The sequence below is a fragment of the Triticum dicoccoides genome, chromosome 2A (genome assembly GCF_002162155.2).
Source record: "Triticum dicoccoides isolate Atlit2015 ecotype Zavitan chromosome 2A, WEW_v2.0, whole genome shotgun sequence".
Classification (NCBI taxonomy): Eukaryota; Viridiplantae; Streptophyta; class Magnoliopsida; order Poales; family Poaceae; genus Triticum; species Triticum dicoccoides.
Window position 1 is genome coordinate 641895336 of NC_041382.1, and position 21873 is coordinate 641917208.

Here is a 21873-nt window from a genome sequence, read left to right on the forward strand (position 1 = left end):
CACCCCTCCACGGGCACCCCTCCATCATCTATTGTTCATCCAGCCCCCACACCACGGAGTCCTGTTCAACCACCCCTCCACCATCTAATGTTCATCCAGCCCTCCACACCATGGGGTCCTGTTCATCCACCCCTCCACGGGCACCCCTCCACCGTCTACTGTTCATCCAGCCCTCCACCACACCATGGGGTCCTGTTCATCCAGAGGCAATGCCACCGCTCACTATTCATCCCAACCCCCCACGCAACGCTCACTGTTCATCCAATCGATCGGCTTCATTTAGCAGCAGTAGCGAAGGAATCGCTCGATCGGGTTCAGTTAACAGCCATCGATCGATCGCTCGGGTTCAGTAACGCGTAGCCTGTAGTGCAATCGCTCGGGTTCAGTTAGAGCCCAACGCCTTGCTCGGGTTCAGTTAGAGCCAATGCCTCGCACACACACGTGTACGTTACGAGAGAAACGTGCATCGCTCGGCCCCTGACCTTCCCACCGTAACCGGGAACTCCCCAAAATTTTCCTTGCCCTCGCTTCTACCACGGTTTTTTCCATCATGGACGGCCCAAAGAATGTCATGCAGCTGCGTCTCTGGCCCGCCCAGGACAAAAAGCCCATTTTCTATCATGATTTTTTTCATAGAAGTAGGATCCCACCACATCTATGATGATACCGGGTTTTGTCACAATTATCGTCGTAGAAGTGTCATATGTATGACAGGAAATTTTTTTGTTCGCCCCAAAATGTCACGGATGTGTCTTTTTTTTGTAGTGTAAGCATCGCAGCCCCAAACTTTAAGAAACGACAACTTTGTTTTCTTGCCAAACCACAGTTCATAAGGCGTCGTCTCAACAGATTTCGATGGTGCCCTATTTAACGTGAATGCAGCCGTCTCTAAAGCATAACCCCAAAATGATAGCGGTAAATCAGTAAGAGACATCATAGATCGCACCATATCTAGTAAAGTACGATTACGATGTTCGGACACACCATTACGCTCTGGTGTTCCGGGTGGCGTGAGTTGCGAAACTATTCCGCATTGTTTCAAATGAAGACCAAACTCGTAACTCAAATATTCTCCTCCATGATCAGATCGTAGAAACTTTATTTTCTTGTTACGATGATTTTCAACTTCACTCTAAAATTCTTTGAACTTTTCAAATGTTTCAGACTTATGTTTCATTAAGTAGATATACCCATATCTGCTTAAATCATGTGTGAAGGTGAGAAAATAACGATACCCGCAGCGAGCCCCAACATTCATCGGACCACATACATCTGTATGTATGATTTCCAACAAATCTTTTGCTCACTCCATAGTTCCGGAGAACGACGTTTTAGTCATCTTTCCCATGAGGCATGGTTTGCAAGTACCAAGAAGTGATTCATAATCAGGTGATTCCAAAAGTCCATCAGAATGGAGTTTCTTCATGCGCTTTACACCAACATGACCTAAACGACAGTGCCACAAATAAGTTGCACTATCATTATCAACTCTGCATCTTGTGGCTCAATATTATGAATATGTGTATCACTACTATCGAGATTTAATATAAATAGACCACTCCTCAAGGGTGCATGACCATAAAAGATATTACTCATATAAAAGAACAACCATTATTCTCTGATTTAAATGAATAACTGTCTCGCATCAAACAAGATCTAGGTATAATGTTCATGCTCAACGCTGGCACCAAATAACAATTATTCAGGTCTAAAACTAATCCCGAAGGTAGATGTAGAGGTAGCGTGCCGACCGCGATCACATCGACTTTGGAACCATTTCCCACGCGCATCGTCACCTCGTCCTTAGCCAATCTTCACTTAATCCGTAGTCCTTGTATCGAGTTGCAAATATTAGCAACAGAACCAGTATCAAATACCCAGGTGCTACTGCTAGCATTAGTAAGGTACACATCAATAACATGTATATCACATATACATTTGTTCACCTTACCATCCTTCTTATCCGCCAAATACTTGGGGCAGTCCCGCTACCAGTGACCAGTGTTTTGTAGTAGAAGCACTCAGTCTCAGGCTTAGGTCCAGACTTGGGTTTCTTCTCCTGAGCAGCTACTTGCTTGGTGTTCTTCTTGAAGTTCCCTTTCTTCTTCCCTTTGCCCTTTTTCTTAAAACTGGTGGTCTTGTTGACCATCAACACTTGATGCTCCTTCTTGATTTCTACCTCCGCAGCCTTTAGCATTGCGAGGAGCTCGGGAATCGTCTTATCCACCCCTTGGATGTTATAGTTCATCACGAAGCTCTTGTAGCTTGGTGGCAGTGATTGAAGAATTCTGTCAAGGACGCTATCATCCGGAAGATTAACTCCCAATTGAATCAAGTGATTGTTATACCCAGACATTCTGAGTATATGCTCACTGACAGAACTATTCTCCCCCATTTTGCAGCTGTAGAATGTATTGGAGACTTCATATCTCTCAATCTGGGCATTTGCTTGAAATATTAACTTCAACTCCTGGAACATCTCATATGCTCCATGACGTTCAAAACGTCGTTGAAGTCCCGGTTCTAAGCCGTAAAGCATGGCACACTGAACTATCAAGTAGTCATCAGCTTTGCTCTGCCAGACGTTCATAACATCTGGTGTTGCTTCTGCAGCAGGTCTGGCACCTAGCGCTGCTTCCAGGACGTAATTCTTTTGTGCAGCAATGAGGATAATCCTCAAGTTACATACTCAGTCTGTGTAATTGCTACCATCATCTTTCAACTTTGCTTTCTCAAGGAACGCATTAAAATTCAATGGAACTACAACACGTGCCATCTATCTACAATCAACATAGACAAGCAAAATACTATCAGGTACTAAGTTCATGATAAATTTAAGTTCAGTTAATCATATTACTTAAGAACTCCCACTTAGATAGACATCCCTCTAATCATCACGTGATCATCTAACTAAACCATGTCCGGTCATCACATGAGATGGAGTAGTTTCAATAGTGAACATCACTATGTTGATCATATCTACTATATAATTCACGCTCGACCTTTCGATCTCAGTGTTCCGAGGCCATATCTGCATATGCTAGGCTCATCAAGTTTAACCTGAGTATTCCGCGTGTGCAACTGTTTTGCACCCGTTGTATTTGAACGTAGAGCCTATCACACTCGATCATCACGTGGTGTCTCAGCACGAAGAACTTTCGCAATGGTGCATACTCAGGGAGAACACTTATACCTTGAAATTTAGTGAGAGATCATCTTATAATGCTACCGTAAATCAAAGAAAGATAAGATGCATAAAAGATAAACATCACATGCAATCAATATAAGTGATATGATATGGCCATCATCATCTTGTGCTTGTGATCTCCATCTCGGAAGCACCATCATGATCACCATCTTCACCGGCACGACACCTTGATCTCCATCGTAGCATCGTTGTTCGTCTCGCCAACTTATGCTTCTATGACTATCGCTACCGCTTCGTGATAAAGTAAATCATTACAGGGCGACTGCATTGCATACAATAAAGCGGCAACCATATGGCTCCTGCCAGTTGCCGATAACTCGGTTACAAAACATGATCATATCATACAATAAAATATACCATCATGTCTTGGCCATATCACATCACAATATGCCCTGCAAAAACAAGTTAGACGTCCTCTACTTAGTTGTTGCAAGTTTTACGTGGCTGCTACAGGCTGAGCAAGAACCGTTCTTACCTACACATCAAAACCACAACGATAGTTCGTCAAGTTAGTGCTGTTCTAACCTTCTCAAGGACTGGGCGTAGCCACACTCGGTTCAACTAAAGTTGGAGAACTGACACCTGCCAGCCACCTGTGTACACAGCACGTCGGTAGAACCACTCTCGCGTAAGCGTACGCGTAATGTCGGTCCAGGCCACTTCATCCAACAATACTGCGGAACCAAAGTATGACATGCTGGTACGCAGTATGACTTGTATCGCCCACAACTCACTTGTGTTCTACTCGTGCATATAACATCTACGCATAAAACCAGGCTCGGATGCCACTGTTGGGGAATGTAGTAATTTCAAAAAAATTCCTATGCACACACAGGATCATGGTGATGCATAGCAACGAGAGGGGACAGTGTGTCCACGTACCCTCATAGACCGAAAGCAGAAGCGTTAGCACAACGCGGTTGATGTAGTCGTGCGTCTTCACGATCTGACCGATCCAAGTACCGAACGTACGACACCTCCGAGTTCAGCACACGTTCAGCTCGATGACGTCCCTCGAACTCCGATCCAGCCGAGCTTTGAGGAAGAGTTCCGTCAGCATGACGACGTGGTGATGGTGATGATGATGCTACCAACGCAGGGCTTCGCCTAAGCACCACTAGAATATTATCGAGGTGGAATATGGTGGAGGGGGCACCGCACACGGCTAAGAGATCAAGAGATCAATTGTTGTGTCTATGGGGTGCCCCCTCCTCCGTATATAAAGGGGGGAGGAGGAGAGGGCCGGCCAATGGGAGGAGGCGCGCCCAAGGGGGGCAATCCTACTCCAAGTAGGATTCCCCCCTCTTTCCTAGTCCAAGTAGGAGAGGGTAAGGAAGGGGAGGAGAAGAAGAAGGAAAGAGGGGACGACCCCCTAGTCTAATTCGGTTTGGGCTAGGGGGGCCGCGTGCCCCTAGCTGGCTGCCTCTCCTCTTCCACCACTTGGGCCCATGAGGCCCAACAACCCCCCGGGAGGTTCCGGTAACCTCCCGGTTTCTCCGGTATTTATCCGATAACCCCTGGAACTCATCCTGGTGTCCGAATATAACATTCCAATAAATCAATCTTAACGTCTCGACCATTTCGAAACTCCTCGTCATGTCCGTGATCACATCTGGGACTCTGAACTACCTTCGGTACATCAAAACACAAAACTCATAATACCGATCATCATCTAACTTTAAGCGTGCGGACCCTACGGGTTCGAGAACTATGTAGACATGACCGAGACACGTCTCCGGTCAATAACCAATAGCGGAATCTGGATGCTCATATTGGCTCCTACATATTCTACGAAGATCTTTATCGGTCAAACCGCATAACAACATACGTTGTTCCCTTTGTCATCGGTATGTTACTTGCCCGAGATTTGATCGTGAGTATCTCAATACCTAGTTCAATCTCATTACCGGCAAGTCTATTTACTCGTTCCGTAATACATCATCCTACAACTAACTCATTAGTTGCAATGCTTGCAAGGCTTATAGTGATGTGCATTACCGAGTGGGCCCAGAGATAGCTCTCCAACAATCGGAGTGAGAAATCCTAATCTCGAAATACGGCAACCCAATAAGTACCTTTGGAGACAGCTGTAGAGCACCTTTATAATCACCTAGTTACGTTGTGACGTTTGGTAGCACACAAAGTGTTCCTCCAGTAAACGGGAGTTGCATAATCTCATAGTCATAGGAACATGTATAAGTCATGAAGAAAGCAATAGCAGAATACTAAACGATCAAGTGCTAAGCTAACGGAATGGGTCAAGTCAATCACATCATTCTCGTAATGATGTGATCCCGTTAATCAAATGACAACTCATGTCTATGGCTAGGAAACATAACCATCTTTGATCAATGAGCAAGTCAAGTAGAGGCATACTAGTGACACTCTGTTTGTCTATGTATTCACACAAGTATTATGTTTCCGGTTAATATAATTCTAGCATGAATAATAAACATTTATCATGATATAAGGAAATACATAATAACTTTATTATTGCCTCTAGGGCATATTACCTTCATTTTTGTCCTTGGATCTTTTAAATGGTCCCCACCATATCCAGCCCCCAGACTGCAAACGGCCAAGTAATTGGAATCATCCTCAATTCTTGAGCCGGCACATGAGCTCGTCTTGAAAATTTCTGACAACCATCACATTTGCTGACCAAATCCTCTACATCAGCATGAGTCGTCAGCCAATAGAACCCATGACGAAAAGCCTTAGCCATGAGAGACTTAGAGCAAGCATGATGGACACAATGTCCTTCATGAATCTCTCGTAGAATCTCATGACCCTCCTCAGGAGAAACACAACGTTGAACTGCCCCTGTGACACTGCATCGGTGCAACTCGCCATTGACGATAGTCATTGACTTAGACCGCCGGGTTATCTTCCTGGCCAAAGTTTCATCTTCAGGTAACTCACCCCGGGTCATATAAGCCAAATATGGAACTGTCCAACCAGGAATAGCATGAAGAGCCGCCACCAACTGTGCCTTCGGGTCAGGAACAACAAGATCTTCCTCTGTAGGCAATTTAACTGAAGGATTGTGCATAACATCAAGGAAAACATTAGGTGGTACTGGCTTACGCTAGGACCCTAGCCAGCTTAAAGCATCAACCGCTCATTTTTCCTGCGATCAACATGTTCCACTTGATAACCTTTGAAATGACCAGCAATAGCCTCAACCTCTCAGCGATAAGCCACCATGAGCGGATCTTTGGAATCCCAAGTTCCTAAAACTTGCTGAGCCACCAAATCTGAGTCGCCAAAACACCTCACCTGGCGTAGATTCATCTCTTTAGCCATCCGAAGACCATGGAGCAAGGCTTCTTACCCGGCTACATTATTAGTACAAGGGAACATCAACCTTAAGACATAACAAAATTTATCACTTCATGGGGAAGTCAAAATAACTCCAACCCCCGAGCCTTCCAACTGCATGGATCCATCAAAGTGAATAGTCCAATATGTGCTATCCGGCTTCTCCTTAGGCATCTGCAACTCTGTCCAGTCATTGATGAAATCCACAAGTGCTTGAGACTTGATAGTTGTCCGAGGCATATACTTGAAACCATGGGGTCCAAGCTCAATGGCCCACTTGGCTACCTGACCTGTGGCTTCTCTGTTTTCAATAATATCCCCCAAAGGAGCAGAACTGACCACAGTGGTGGGATGACTGAAGAAATACTGCTTCAGTTTACGACTAGCCATGAACACGCCATAAACCAATTTCTGCCAATGTGGGTATCTCTGCTTAGATTCAATGAGTACCTCACTGACATAGTAAACCATCCGCTGAACCAGATGTTCCTTGCCTGCTTCTTTCCTTTCCACAACAACCGCTACACTGACGCCTCTGCTATTAGCAGCTACATATAATAGCAAAGGGCTCCTTATCGATAGGAGCTGCAAGGATCGACGGCTCAGCCAACTGTTTTTTCAATGCCTCAAATGCCTGATTGGCAGCATCACTCCAGACAAAGTGTTCTGTTTTCATCATCATCTGATACAGAGGGATAGCCTTTTCCCCCAACTGGCTTATAAACTAGCTTAAAGCTGCAATACGACCCACCAAACATGGGACGTCATTGATGCACGTCCGTTTAGCCAAAGAAGTGATAGCCTTGATCTTCTCAGGGTTAGCTTCAATGCCTCTTTCAGAAACTAAAAAACCCAAGAGCTTGCTCGCTGGCACACCAAAGACACACTTGGCCGGGTTAAGCATCATCTTGTAGACCCAGAGATTGTCAAAGGTCTCTTTCAAATCATCTATCAAGGTCTCCTTCTTCCTGGAATTCACAACAATATCATCCACATAAGCATGAACATTGCATCCAATCTGGTCATGAAGGCAATTTTGAACACACTGTTGATAAGTCGCTTGGGCACTCTTGAGCCCAAAAGGCATCGACACATAGCAGAAGGCTCCAAAGGGAGTGATGAAAGCCGTCTTCTCCTGGTCCTTAACTGCCATCTTGATCTGATGATACCCAGAATAAGCATCCAGAAAACTCAAACGCTCACAACCCGTCGTAGCATCAATGATCTGGTCAATATGAGGGAGAGCAAAAGGATCAGCCGGACGGGTCTTATTAAGGTCTGTGTAATCCACACACATGCGTCGAGTGCCATTTTTCTTAAGTACCAAAACCGGGTTAGCCAACCATTAAGGATGAAAACTTCAATGATGAGCCCAGCCGCCAAGAGCCGGGCCACTTCTTCACCAATGGCCTTACGCCTCTCTACATTAAAATGACGAAAAATTGCTTGGCTGGTTTAAACTTTGGATCAACATTGAGAGTGTGCTCAACGAGTTCCATCGGTACACCTAGCATGTCTGAAGGCTTCCATGCAAAGATGTCCTAGTTCTCACGGATGAACTCTGTCGGCATTCTGGGAACGGGGGTCCCCAGACTTGCGTGCCTGCGGCCTGCGGCGTGGCTCAAGTGGGGGCCCAGCGCGGCCCATCTTCATCAAGCTCAAGCTCAAGACCCTCGCGAGGGGCCAAGCCTCGCGGGGCGGACGACAGGAAGCTTCCTCAAGAGCGGCCTCCTCAGGCAGGCTCACGAGGAGGCGGAGAGATCAATGCAAGGGTACCTCGCAAGGATCCTGTGATGCAAGCCATGACGATCAAGGCCAGGCGGGCGCCAGGAGGGCGCTGGCCTGCGCAGAGTCCTTGTTTCCCCTTTGGTGCAAAGGGGGAAAGCACAGGCCAAGGCATCAGGCAAAGGTTACCATTCCGGTGCAACGAGACCAAGACCAGCCGGACGGCCGGACGAAGGTCACCATGGAGCCCACGACGGCGTCATCATCAGTGCTTTTGGCAGCCGAAGTGTCACACCCTAGCTAGTTCAAGCATTAGAGTGTGCATCATGTTTAAATTCCTTTTAAATTTGAAATGGGGATGACAGAACCCCCAGCACCCCCCTGGAACAACTAGGGTTTACTAAAAACTTTTCCAATGAACCTGAAATGCCCTTCTAAAAAGCCCACCCTTTTTGTTTTGGGTTAAAACCTTTGGTAAAAATGGTGCACATTTTTCTAGGACATCAAAGGTCATTGGATTAATCCTTATGGTATTTGCATTTGGGCATTTAAATGCTATAAAATATTTTAAATGCTCAAATAATCATAAACTAAAATGTTTGCTGTTGGATATATTCTAAGCAGTGGCCATGATTAATTTTATGATTTTTGGTAATGCCCTGGCATTTTTAATAAAGCCCTGAAGTTACAGAAATAATAAATAAATAAATAAAACAAAAAGGAGAGAAAGAACAGGAACTCACCTGGCGCAGCCCACCTAACCCACCAGCCGGCCCACCTGGCGGCCTAGCACTGCGCTGCCCCGCGCCAGCTAGCTGCTTCTTCCCTGCCAGGTTGGCAGGGAGGTGACGCCGGCGTGCCCGAGCTCGCCATGGCGTCACCTGCTTGCCGCCCGCGCCCTAGACGCCTGGACGCCTCCACGTCGCACCCCGCAGCCCCTGGACACGCCATTCCCCCCTGTCTCTCTCCCTTCGTCGTTCCCTACCATGGCCGACGCTCCTGTCGCCGCACCGTCGTCGTAGCCGTGCCCTCCGTCACCTCGCGCCGCGTCATCGTGTCCACGAGCTCCGCTGTCGTCGATTACATCGAGTGGGTCGAGCCCCGAGCGCTCGCTCGCCCCGGAGACGCTGCACCGAGCTCGCCCTCAACTCCGGCCACCGGAGATCCCTTTCGCCGCCCCTGCCGCATCAGCCCTTCCTCGAGCCCGCCGTTCTCTCCCCTGCAACCGTCGTGAGCTCCGCCACCGTTTCCCCCTCCCCCCGCGCTCGTCCGCGTCCTCTAACCACCTCTGCCATCGAAGCCGAAGCTCGCCGCCGCCACCGCACGTCACCGTCGTGGCCACAGCCACGTTGGGACGCCACCGAGCACGCCTTCGTCTTCCACGCACTCGCAGGAGCACGTAGCACTCCCGCACACCCCTCGCCGTGCCTCCTAGCGACTAGCTCGACCTCACCCGAGCTCCGGCCGCCGCCAAACTCGTCGCCGGCGACGTTTCCGGCCACCCCAGCTCCACCCACTGCCACCACTCGACGCGGCTTCCTCCCCGCATCACGTAGACAGTCTCCGCCGCCCTTTTGGTTGCCGGAGTGCAAATCCCGCACTGCTCCGCCGCGTCTGGCCTCGCCAGCGGCTAGCCGCCGGCGAGTTTGACTCTGTTTGACCCCTGTGTCGGCCCAGGTTGACCCCCTGAGTCTATGATAGGTGGGGCCGGTCTGCTAATTAGTTTAGGATTAGTTTTAACTAATTTTAATTAGTTTAGTCACTGACATGTGGGCCCAGGCCCCACTGACAGCTAATTAGTGTTAAGTTAATCCTGTTAATTAGCTGAGTCACTGACAGACAGGGCCCACCAGTCAGGTTTGACCTGGCCGACCCAGTTGACCCACTGACGTCACACCTATGTCATACCGACGCATTAATTCAATTACTGGATTTATTCTTTAATAGGAAATTCCAGAAAATAGCCAAAACTTCTAAAAATCATAGAAAATCAACCATAGCTCCAATTGCAAAGATTTATATATGAAAAATGATCAGAAAAATTCAATCTATCCATCTGTAATGGTTTGATGCATGACAAAACAAGTTAACCTTCCTGTTTAAGCAGAATAACATAATGCACTAATAAGGCCATGTTAAATGAGCTAACATTTGAATCTTTGATTCAAATGAGTTCATTCCATCCTGTTTTTGCTTGCATTAGGCTAAGACACTTTCATCTTGCCATGTCATAGCATGCATCATATTGTTGCATATTGTCATGTGTTGATCATGTTCGGTGTGTCTTTCGTGGTAGGTTCTGCCTCCAAGGATAACCCCGAGTATCCGTCTGAAGGGCAGTACCCTACTACCACTACAACAGGCAAGCAACCCATTGATCATTCCGATACAAACCCATGTTCTCGCTTCTGCTCTTGTTTACTGCATTAAGACAACGCGATTCAAACTGATGTGTGCTATGGTAGTTGAACCCTTATCCTCTGCATGACCTGTCATTGCCACAGTAACTAGATGAAACCCACTAGCATGTGTAGGAGTTGATTGAGCCATGCATGTCATTCCTACCTTGCTATGCCTGCTATGCTTAGAGTTGTGTCAGGTTTGGTTCATCTGGGTGATGGGCTAGAGTGAAATGATTATGTCGGTAATGTGAGGGATGTGTTGAACATGTTTTGGTAAAGGTATCGATGAGAGGCCATGTAGGAGTACATGGTGGGTTGTTTCATTGAGGCCGTCCATAAGAACTGAGATCTGTATGCGTGATTTAAGATTCAACTACTACCACACATTGGGCCCTGAAATATGACCCCGCTCGACTTACTGACCCCTCTCGCCCTCTGTCCAGGAGTTGCAACTAGTTTCTGGTGTTTGTAGGTTATGTGTTGGCGGCCGTGGATAGCGTTGACCCTAAGGGTGGGCTATGATGCGGTAGATACACTATGGCCGGGTATGTCGGGCGCCCGTTTGGCATCTCGGGACTCTATACACATCGTTTGGTGCCGATAAGGACACCCCGACCGGATTTCCTTGCGGATGGAACCTGAATAGGCGACAAACCTGGACTAGAGACTTGTGAGGTTAGTCAGGTCATGGTCTACACCCACGTCGGTTTTCGCTTGAAGTCTGCCGAGCACATGTCGTGTGCAGATGCTAAGTGGTGGAAACATGTGTGACGAAGTACACCACTGTAGGGTATAAAACTATTCGGATAGCCGCGTCCGTGATAAAGGACTACTTGGTTGCCTATACAGTTCCTAGACAAGTTAATGGATACTACTAAAAGACTCAAGATAAGTGTGAGTACCGAGGATGGCCCTCTTGTAGGATGACGAGGGAGGATTCCCGGTGGAGTATTGTGTTGGTGAGTAGTGGACTCGTGTGCGAAAACTATTTTACTAGTGGAGTTCCGTAGGATAGCCTAGCCAAGAGTTAAAGCTGGCTTGCTGCAATAACCCCACCACCTTCTTGAGAATGAGCATGTATAGTAGGTTCTGTTGTAAGACTTGCTGAGTACCTTTGTACTCATGTTTGCTTAATTACTGTTTTCAGACGACAACACCGCCCCCTCCGGTGGGTTCTACGTAGACCTTGATGTCGAAAGGGCGACTAGCTACCCAGGTGGTGATCCTGGCCATGGAGGGCCCTATGTAGATAGACAGGCTTCGGAAGCCTTCTTGCTTTCTAGTGTCTGTACTCAGACTATTTACTTCCGCTTGTGCTTGTATGTTTGTATAACTTGAGTGTCGAGTCATGTGACCCCTACCTGTATGAACATGTTATGTATGGCTCTCTGGAGCCTTTAAATAAAGTACTTGAGTTGTAGAGTTTTGTTGTGATGCCATGTTGTATGTACTCATATCGGGCATATTGTGTGTATGATTGAAATGCTTGGTATGAGTGGGATCCGAGAATCTAGTTGTTTATCCTTGGCAGCCTTTCTTATGGGGAAATGTAGTCTAGTGTTCCTCGAGCCATAGTAGTCCGCTATAGCCCGGTTCATCGGAGTCCTGCTAGCCCAGCACTACTGTTCAGGACACTTGACTGGCCGGCATGTGTTTCACTTCGTTCCTATGTCTGTCCCTTCAGGGAATGTCACGCGGTGACATCCGGAGTCCTGCCTAGCCTGCTACAGCCCGGGTTCCCCGGAGTCCTGTTAGCCCAGTGCTACAGCCCGGATTCACTCGCTGATGACCGACATGCTCGATGTGATTCATGTATGCCTGTCTCCATAGGTCTGTGCCGCTTTGGGTTCACGACTAGCCATGTCGGCCCGGGTTCTCTGTCATATGGATGCTAGCGACACTATCATATACGTGTGCCAAAAGGCGCAAACGGTCCCGGGCCATGGTAAGGCGACACCCGTGGGATACCGTGCGTGAGGCCGCAATGTGATATGAGGTGTTACCGGCTAGATCGATGTGACTTGGAATCAGGGTCCTGACAGCGTTGGTATCAGAGCCGGACTGCCTGTAGGTTCCTTGAGCCAAACTGGTCGATGTCGAGTCTAGAAATGCTTTAGTTATATGTAGGGGAATTGATTGTGGGAGGGAACGTAAGGCTCTTTTACTCCTTTACCTTATGCCCTTTGATCTGAGTCATTTTCTTCTCATTCAACGTGGGTTAAGGACTAGGCTCTCTTCTTCTATCAGGTTCACGTGTTACTAATCCGTAGTAGCTTATAGGATTGTTGTTACAAGCCCCAGTTCAGTTTCTACTACTTTTAGTATGTTGCCAGTTGAATCAGAACCTTGATATGATGTTGTTGAGTGGTATTGCAAACTGTTGTGGATGTCTCAAATCTTTTTCTGAGCATTTACAGCTGTTATGCTGTCCAATTTTCCGTAGAAATTCTAATGTCTTTGCATTGTGGTTGTGCTTTCAGATGGCCAACCATGCGCAAAACCAAGTGGTTCGTCTGACCCGGTGCCTCGACGTGCCCGGTCATACTGCTATGTTAGTCCGGGTAATGATCGAGATGGGTTGCCGTTGGTATCCTGAATACACTGTCGAAGAGCAGTTCCGAGACTTTAATCAAAGCCAATATTTCTGCACCGTCAGGATATTTCCTTCTTATCCTGGATCTATCGAGCCCCTCCACTATTCCTATGGACTCGGGGTTACTATTGAGATGGCTGTGCAGGATGCTGCCTATTCCATGATGACCATCATGCGAGTCCGGACTGGCCTGCTTCGGAACACCGACTTCCGTTACATGCCAGCTTCACTTCCGGGAGCGCAAGGGTATCTTCAGGCTATCTATGCTGACTCCACTCAGGAGGACTCATTAACTCGTACCACTGCCGAGATGCTTGAAGATAAGGACCGAGGGAATCGGGCCTTGAGGCTGGAGATTTTCAATACCCGTGCGGATCATTGGGCCACATTGACTCGGTTTGCACCTGCGGTGCAAGCTGGATGTATGGATACAAGGGATCTGTATCCTGTGAGATCTGCTCTGCCAGACATGGTGGATTGGCGTGATGTGGGAGGCATCACCCCTCCCCGTGGTTCCCGCAGGCCACCGTTTGTTGGTCCAAGACCTCATCCTAGTCCCTTTGGTCCACAAGCTCCTCAGGACCGTCTGTTCCCGTACGATCACGTTCAACTTCCAGGCTATGGAGGTGACTTCTATGAGGACTACTACGGAGCTGTCTGAGTTAGTAGTAGTACCACAAGTATTGTAATAGTTGTATCTTCACTGTCCTGCGTGACTTGTGGAATATGACTTTGTGTGTAATCAATTCCGGAGGTGTAGACAAATAATGTATAGCATCTTGGAATGCCTCCGATGAGATGTAACGTCTTTCATCATAGTTGTACTGTAGCCTGGGCTTGTACTAAACTATGTATGGTGTGTATGACCATTGGTGTATATATGGCAGTTCTATATTACCATGACATACGGATGAACATCTCTGCATTCCGTGTTATCCATTACATTCTGCACTTCCTTGCTAAGTTTGAGCCATCCTTACCTAAACCGTTGTCTTGTTTTCTCCTAGGATGGTCAACACCTGCAGCAACCCTGCTGCCTCGGAGCAGGGGGAAGCCAGTGCAGCTAGGGGGGAAATCTGCCTCACCCGCCTTCTCTGACCGAAGTAATGCTGGAGGCGGAAAGAAACAAGCGTGAGACTAACCGCTTACTGGAGCGGATTGAGCACCACACTGCACGCCATCCGCGGAATGACTTGGTGTCAATCAATGACTTTATCAAGCTGTACCCACCAAAGTTTAACCATTTCGTCGAGCCCCTCGACGCGGATGACTGGCTTCGCAGCATCACCCACAAGCTACGTTCTGCCAACGTAGCCGAAGCTGATAAGGTTACTTATGCTGCCTACCATCTCGAAGGCCCTGCTAGCCTCTGGTGGGAAAATTTTGAAGCTATGCGCCCGGTCGGCCAAATCACTACTTGGGCTGAATTCAGTGAGGCTTTCCGTGAGCATCACATTCCGGAAGGTCTCATGGATCACAAGAGGGAAGAGTTCTGCAATTTCACCCAAGGAAGACTGACTGTGGATGCATATAGTCGTGAATTTGGGAATCTGGCACGTTATGCTCCTGAAGAGGTATCTACCGATGCTAAGAAGCAGGCAAGGTTCCTCAAGGGACTTAGCCCTAAGCTTCGCCGTGATCTTCGTCTGCACGAGTGCACCTCTTTTCAGAAGTTGGTCAATAAAGCCATCAGCGCTGAGACAGGCCAGACTGATTATGACGCTTCACGCAAGCACTCCCGTGATTTTGGCTCTTCATCCGGCTCTGGAGCTCAGAAGTGCCGGGTGTGGATCCCAAGCACGGCACTGCCACCCCGGTACATTCCGAGGCCATCCTTTGAGGCGCCTCATCCCAACCAGCAGTTTGTACCACCCAAGCCCTATGGTGGCCCCGCTGCTAATGCTGCTCCACGTCCCAGTGTGGTGACGTGTTTCAAGTGTGGAGAGCCAGGTCACTATAGCCGAGAGTGTCCCCAGAACAACAACCCCAATCAATCTAGAAAGTCCATTGGCCGTGGTAAGCCAGCGGGAAAGACATTCTACGCCAAGCCGGTCACCACTGCACGTGGCCATGTCAACTATGTTTCAGCCAAGGAGGCTCATGAGGATCCTAACGTCGTCCTTGGTATGCTCCTTATTAATTGCCATCCGATATCTGTTCTTTTTGATACTGGAGCATCTCATTCATTCATATCCGAGAACTATGCTCGATTGGATAACACGACATTCTGTGACATGCCCTCTACCATGGAAATTCAAACCCCTGGCTCTAGATGGCAAACTTCTAGAGTAAGCCATGGGAACGAAATTCTTGTCGATAGACTTGTCTTCCTTGCATCCTTAATAGCTCTCAAGTCCTCGGACATAAACATCATTTTGGGTATGGACTGGATGTCAGCTCATTATACTAAGATTGATTGTGCCACTAGAACCGTTCAACTTACTCACCCATCGAGCAAGACAGTCAATGTCTTAACTCAAGTGGGAAAGCGCCAGCTTTACTCCCTAAACGCCAACCCCCTTCCAGACCTTGAGGATGTTCCGGTAGTCCGAGACTTTCCGAATGTCTTTCCAGAAGAACTGCCAGGTGTTCCACCTGACAGGGATGTCGAGTTTGTGATAGACCTTGTTCCAAGAACCGTTCCAATTTCTAGGAGACCCTATAAGATGGCACCCTTAGAACTAGCCGAGCTTAAGAACCAACTCGATGAGTCCTTGAAAAAGGGTTTCATCCGTCCTAGTTCCTCTCCTTGGGCTTGCCCCGTCCTCTTCGTCAAGAAGAAGGATGGAACGGATCGAATGGTTGTAGATTACCGACCTGTCAACCTGGTCACTATCAAGAACAAGTATCCGCTTCCCAGGATCAACGATCCGTATGATCAGCTCGCTGGATCCTCAGTCTTTTCCAAGATGGATTTGAGGTTAGGCTACCATCAAATCAAAATTAGAAACGGGGACATTCCCAAAACGGCCTTTGTTACTCGTTATGGCCAATACGAGTACACCATTATGTCCTTCGGTTTAACCAATGCCCCGGCTACCTTTTCTCGGTTAATGAACTCGGTCTTCATGGAGTATTTGGATAAATTCGTCGTAGTATACCTCGATGACATACTCATCTACTCCAAGAATGAAGAGGAACATGCCGAACATCTAAGGCTGGTATTGATGAAACTTCGAGAGCATCGCCTTTATGCAAAGTTCTCCAAGTGTGAATTTTGGTTGCCAGAAGTGACCTATCTAGGCCATGTAATCTCTGGTAAGGGTATTTCTGTCAATCCCGAGCGAGTTCAAGCCGTCCTTGATTGGACTCCACCTGAGACGGTCAAGCAAGTTCGGAGCTTCCTTGGCTTAGCGAGCTATTGCCGCCGCTTCGTCGAGAATTTCTCCAAGGTTGCTAAACCTCTAACTGAACTCCTCAAGAAAGATAAAAGGTTCGAGTGGACTCCACAGTGCGAGTTCAGCTTTCAGGAACTGAAAAGACGCCTGACATCTGCTCCCGTACTGGTACCACCAGATTTCTCCAAGGACTTTATTATCTATTGCGATGCCTCGCGACAAGGACTAGGTTGCATACTCATGCAAGATCGTTAGGTAATTGCCTATGCTTCACGGCAATTACACCCACATGAGGAAAATTATCCCACACATGATCTAGAGCTTGCAGCTGTAGTCCATGCACTTAAAACCTGGCGACATTACCTCCTCGGTAATTGTTGCGAGATCTTCACCGATCACCAAAGTTTGAAATATATCTTCACCCAACCGGATTTGAATCTCAGGCAAAGACGTTGGGTCGAGTTGATCTTGGATTACGACTTAGGAATAACTTACACCCCGGGCAAAGCCAATGTCATGGCTGATGCACTAAGTCGTAAGTCCTATTGTAACAACCTGATGTTACAACAAAGTCAACCACTTCTCCATGAGGAATTTCGTAAGCTTAATCTTCATATTGTTCCTCGAGGTTTTCTATCCACCCTGGTGGCGAAACCTACCCTTATGGATCAAATCATAGCTGCCTAGAAGCGTGATAAGGGCATATTCCAAATTAAGGAAAACATTGCTAGCGAAGTTGCTAAATGTTTTTCCATGGATGAGCGAGGTGTTGTCTTCTTCGAGAACCGTTTGGTGGTTCCCAAGAAACAACATCTACGCCAGTTGATCCTTAAGGAAGCTCATGAATCCCCTCTCACCATTCATCCCGGTAGTACTAAAATGTATCAAGACCTACGCCAGAGGTTTTGGTGGACTAGGATGAAGAGGGAAATCGCTCAATACATTGCTAATTGTGACGTTTGTCATCGTGTTAAAGCAGAGCATCAACGGCCTGCTGGCACCCTTCCACCTTTGGCTATTCCTGAGTGGAAATGGGATAAAATTAGTATGGATTTCATCACTGGGTTTCCCAGGACCAAGAGAGGGAATAATGCCATCTTCGTCGTGATCGACCATCTTTCCAAAGTAGCCCACTTTCTACCTGTTCGTGAGAGTATCACCGCTAGCCAGCTAGCTGACTTATACATCTCTAGAATAGTGTCTCTTCATGGTGTTCCATTGGAAATTAACTCAGACCGCGGGAGTCTCTTCACCTCTAGATTTTGGGAAAGTTTCCAAAATGCTATGGGAACTCGTCTCTCTTTTAGCACCGCCTTCCATCCTCAATCAAGTGGTCAAGTAGAGCGAATCAATCAAATTCTGGAAGATATGCTCCAAGCTTCTGTCATCTCGTTCGGAATGGGTTGGGAGAAATGCCTTCCATTCGCGGAGTTTGCTTATAACAATAGTTATCAAGCTAGCTTGGGCAAGGCTCCTTTCGAAGTTCTCTATGGACAAAAATGTCGAACACCTCTTAACTGGTCAGAAACCGGGGAAAGACAACTCTTTTGCCCGGATATGATTCAGGAAGCAGAAGAACAGGTTCACATTATTCGTGAGAAATTGAAAACAGCCCAATCTCGTCAAAAGAGTCAATATGATCGTAAACATAAGCCTATGACTTATGAAGTCGGCGAGAAGGCTTACCTTCGGGTTACTCCGTTAAAGGGAACCCATCGTTTCGGTATCAAAGGCAAATTGGCTCCTCGTTACATTGGACCCTTTCGCATTCTTGCCAAACGAGGAGAAGTTGCCTACCAATTGGAACTACCTTCGCATCTTTCCAGAGTTCACGATGTCTTCCACGTTTCTCAACTCAGGCGTTGCTTCGCGGATCCCATCCGTGGAGTGGTCCACGAAATGCTTGATCTGCAAGATAACCTTTCATATCGAGAATATCCTGTTCGTATCCTTGATCAAGCCGAGCGTACCACTAGACGTCATAATATCAAATTTCTCAAGGTTCAATGGTCACACCATTCCGAGGAAGAGGCCACTTGGGAAAGGGAGGATCGTCTTCGAATCGAGTACCCCACCTTCTTTCCGAAGGATCCTAAATCTCGGGATGAGATTCTTTTGAGTGGGGGTGAGTTGTCACACCCTAGCTAGTTCAAGCATTAGAGTGTGCATCATGTTTAAATTCCTTTTAAATTTGAAATGGGGATGACAGAACCCCCAGCACCCCCCCTGGAACAACTAGGGTTTACTAAAAACTTTTCCAATGAACCTGAAATGCCCTTCTAAAAAGCCCACCCTTTTTGTTTTGGGTTAAAACCTTTGACAAAAATGGTGCACATTTTTCTAGGACATCAAAGGTCATTGGATTAATCCTTATGGTATTTGCATTTGGGCATTTAAATGCTATAAAATATTTTAAATGCTCAAATAATCATAAACTAAAATGTTTGCTGTTGGGTATATTCTAAGCAGTGGCCATGATTAATTTTATGATTTTTGGTAATGCCCTGGCATTTTTAATAAAGCCCTGAAGTTACAGAAATAATAGATAAATAAATAAAACAGAAAGGAGAGAAAGAACAGGAACGCACCTGGCGCAGCCCACCTAACCCACCAGCCGGCCCACCTGGCGGCCTAGCACTGTGCTGGCCCGCGCCAGCCAGCTGCTTCTTCCCCGCCAGGCAGGCAGGGAGGTGACGCCGGCGTGCCCAAGCTCGCCACGGCATTACCTGCTTGCCGCCCATGCCCTGGACGCCTGGACGCCTCCTCGTTGCACCCTGCAGCCCCTGGACACACCATTCCCCCTGTCTCTCTCCCTTCGTCGTTCCCCACCATGGCCGACGCTCCTGTCACCGCACCGTCGTCGTAGCCGTGCCCTCCGTCATCCTCGCGCCGCGTCATCGTGTCCACGAGCTCCGTCGTCGTCGATTACATCGAGTGGGTCGAGCCCCGAGCGCTCGCTCGCCCCGGAGACGCTGCACCGAGCTCGCCCTCAACTCTGGCCACCGGAGATCCCTTTCGCCGCCCCCGCCGCATCAGCCCTTCCCCGAGCTCGCAGTTTGCTCCCCTGCAACCGTTGTGAGTTCCGCCACCGTTTCCCCCTCTCCCCGCGCTCGTCCGCGTCCTCTAACCACCTCTGCCATCGAAGCCGAAGCTAGCCGCCGCCACCGCACGTCGCCGTCGTGGCCACAACCACGTTGGGACGCCACCGAGCACGCCTTCGTCTTCCACGCACTCGCAGGAGCCCGTAGCACCCCCGCACGCCCCTCGCCATGCCCCCTAGCGACTAGCTCGACCTCACCCGAGCTCCAGCCGCCGCCAAACTCGTCATCGGCGATGTTTCCGGCCACCCCAGCTCCACCCACTGCCACCACTCAACACGGCTTCCTCCCTGCATCACGTAGATAGTCTTCACCGCCCTTTTGGTCGCCGGAGTGCAATTCCCGCACTACTCCGCCGCGTCCGGCCTCGCCGACGGCTAGACGCCGGCGAGTTTGACTCTGTTTGACCCCTGTGTGGGCCCAGGTTGACCCCCCTGAGTCTATGACAGGTGGGGCCGATCTGCTAATTAGTTTAGGATTAGTTTTAACTAATTTTAATTAGTTTAGTCACTGACATGTGGGCCCAGGCCCCACTAACAGCTAATTAGTGTTAATTTAATTCTGTTAATTAGCTAAGTCACTGACAAACAGGGCCCACCAGTCAGGTTTGACCTGGCGACCCAGTTGACCCGCTGACGTCACACCTATGTCATGCCGGCGCATTAATTCAATTACTGGATTTATTCTTTAATAGGAAATTCCAAAAAATAGCCAAAACTTCTAAAAATCATAGAAAATCAACCATAGCTCCAATTGCAAAGATTTATATATGAAAAATGATCAGAAAAATTCAATCTATCCATCTATAATGGTTTCATTCATGAAAAAACAAGTTAACCTTGCTGTTTAAGCAGAATAAGATAATGCACTAATAAGGCCATGTTATATGAGCTAACATTTGAATCTTTGATTCAAATGAGTTCATTCCATCCTGTTTTAGCTTACATTAGGCTAAGACACTTTCATCTTGCCATGTCATAGCATGCATCATATTGTTGCATATTGTCATGTGTTGATCATGTTCGGTGTGTCTTTCGTGGTAGGTTCTGCCTCCGAGGATAACCCCGAGTATCCGTCTGAAGGGTAGTACCCTACTACCACTACAACAGGCAAGCAACCCATTGATCATTCTAATACAAACCCATGTTCTCGCTTCTGCTCTTGTTTACTGCATTAAGACAACGCGATTCAAATTGCTGTGTGCTACGGTAGTTGAACCCTTATCCTCTGCATGACCTGTCATTGCCACAGTAACTAGATGAAACCCACTAGCATGTGTAGGAGTTGATTGAGCCATGCATGTCATTCCTACCTTGCTATGCCTGCTATGCTTAGAGTTGTGTCAGGTCTGGTTCATCTGGGTGATGGGCTAGAGTGAAATGATTATGTCGGTAATGTGAGGGATGTGTTGAACATGTTTTGGTAAAGGTATCGATGAGAGGCCATGTAGGAGTACATGGTGGGTTGTTTCATTGAGGCCGTCCATAAGAACTGAGATCTGCATGCGTGATTTAAGATTCAGCTACTACCACACATTGGGCCCTGAAATATGACCCCGCTCGACTTACTGACCCCTCTCGCCCTCTGTCCAGGAGTTGCAACTAGTTTCTGGTGTTTGTAGGTTATGTGTTGGCGGCCGTGCGTAGCGCTGACCCTAGGGGTGGGCTATGATGCGGTAGATACATTATGGCCGGGTATGCCGGGTGCCCGTTTGGCATCTCGGGACTCTGTACACATCATTTGGGGCCGTTGAGGACACCCTGGCCGGATTTCCTTGCGGATGGAACCTAAACAGGCGACAAACCTGGACTAGAGACTTGTGAGGTTAGTTAGGTCGTGGTCTACACCCACGTCGGTTTTCGCTTGAAGTCTGCCGAGCACATGTCGTGTGCAGACGCTAAGTGGTGGAAACATGTGTGACGAAGTACACCCCTGCAGGGTATAAAACTATTCGAATAGCCGCGTCCGCGGTAAAGGACTACTTGGTTGCCTATACAGTTCATAGACAAGTTAATGGATACTACTAAAAAGACTCAAGATAAGTGTGAGTACCGAGGATGGCCCTCTCGTAGGATGACGAGGGAGGATCCCCAGTGGAGTATTGTGTTGGTGAGTAGTGGAATCGTGTGCGAAAACTATTTTACTAGTGGAGTTCCATAGGATAGCCTAGCCAAGAGTCAAAGCTGGC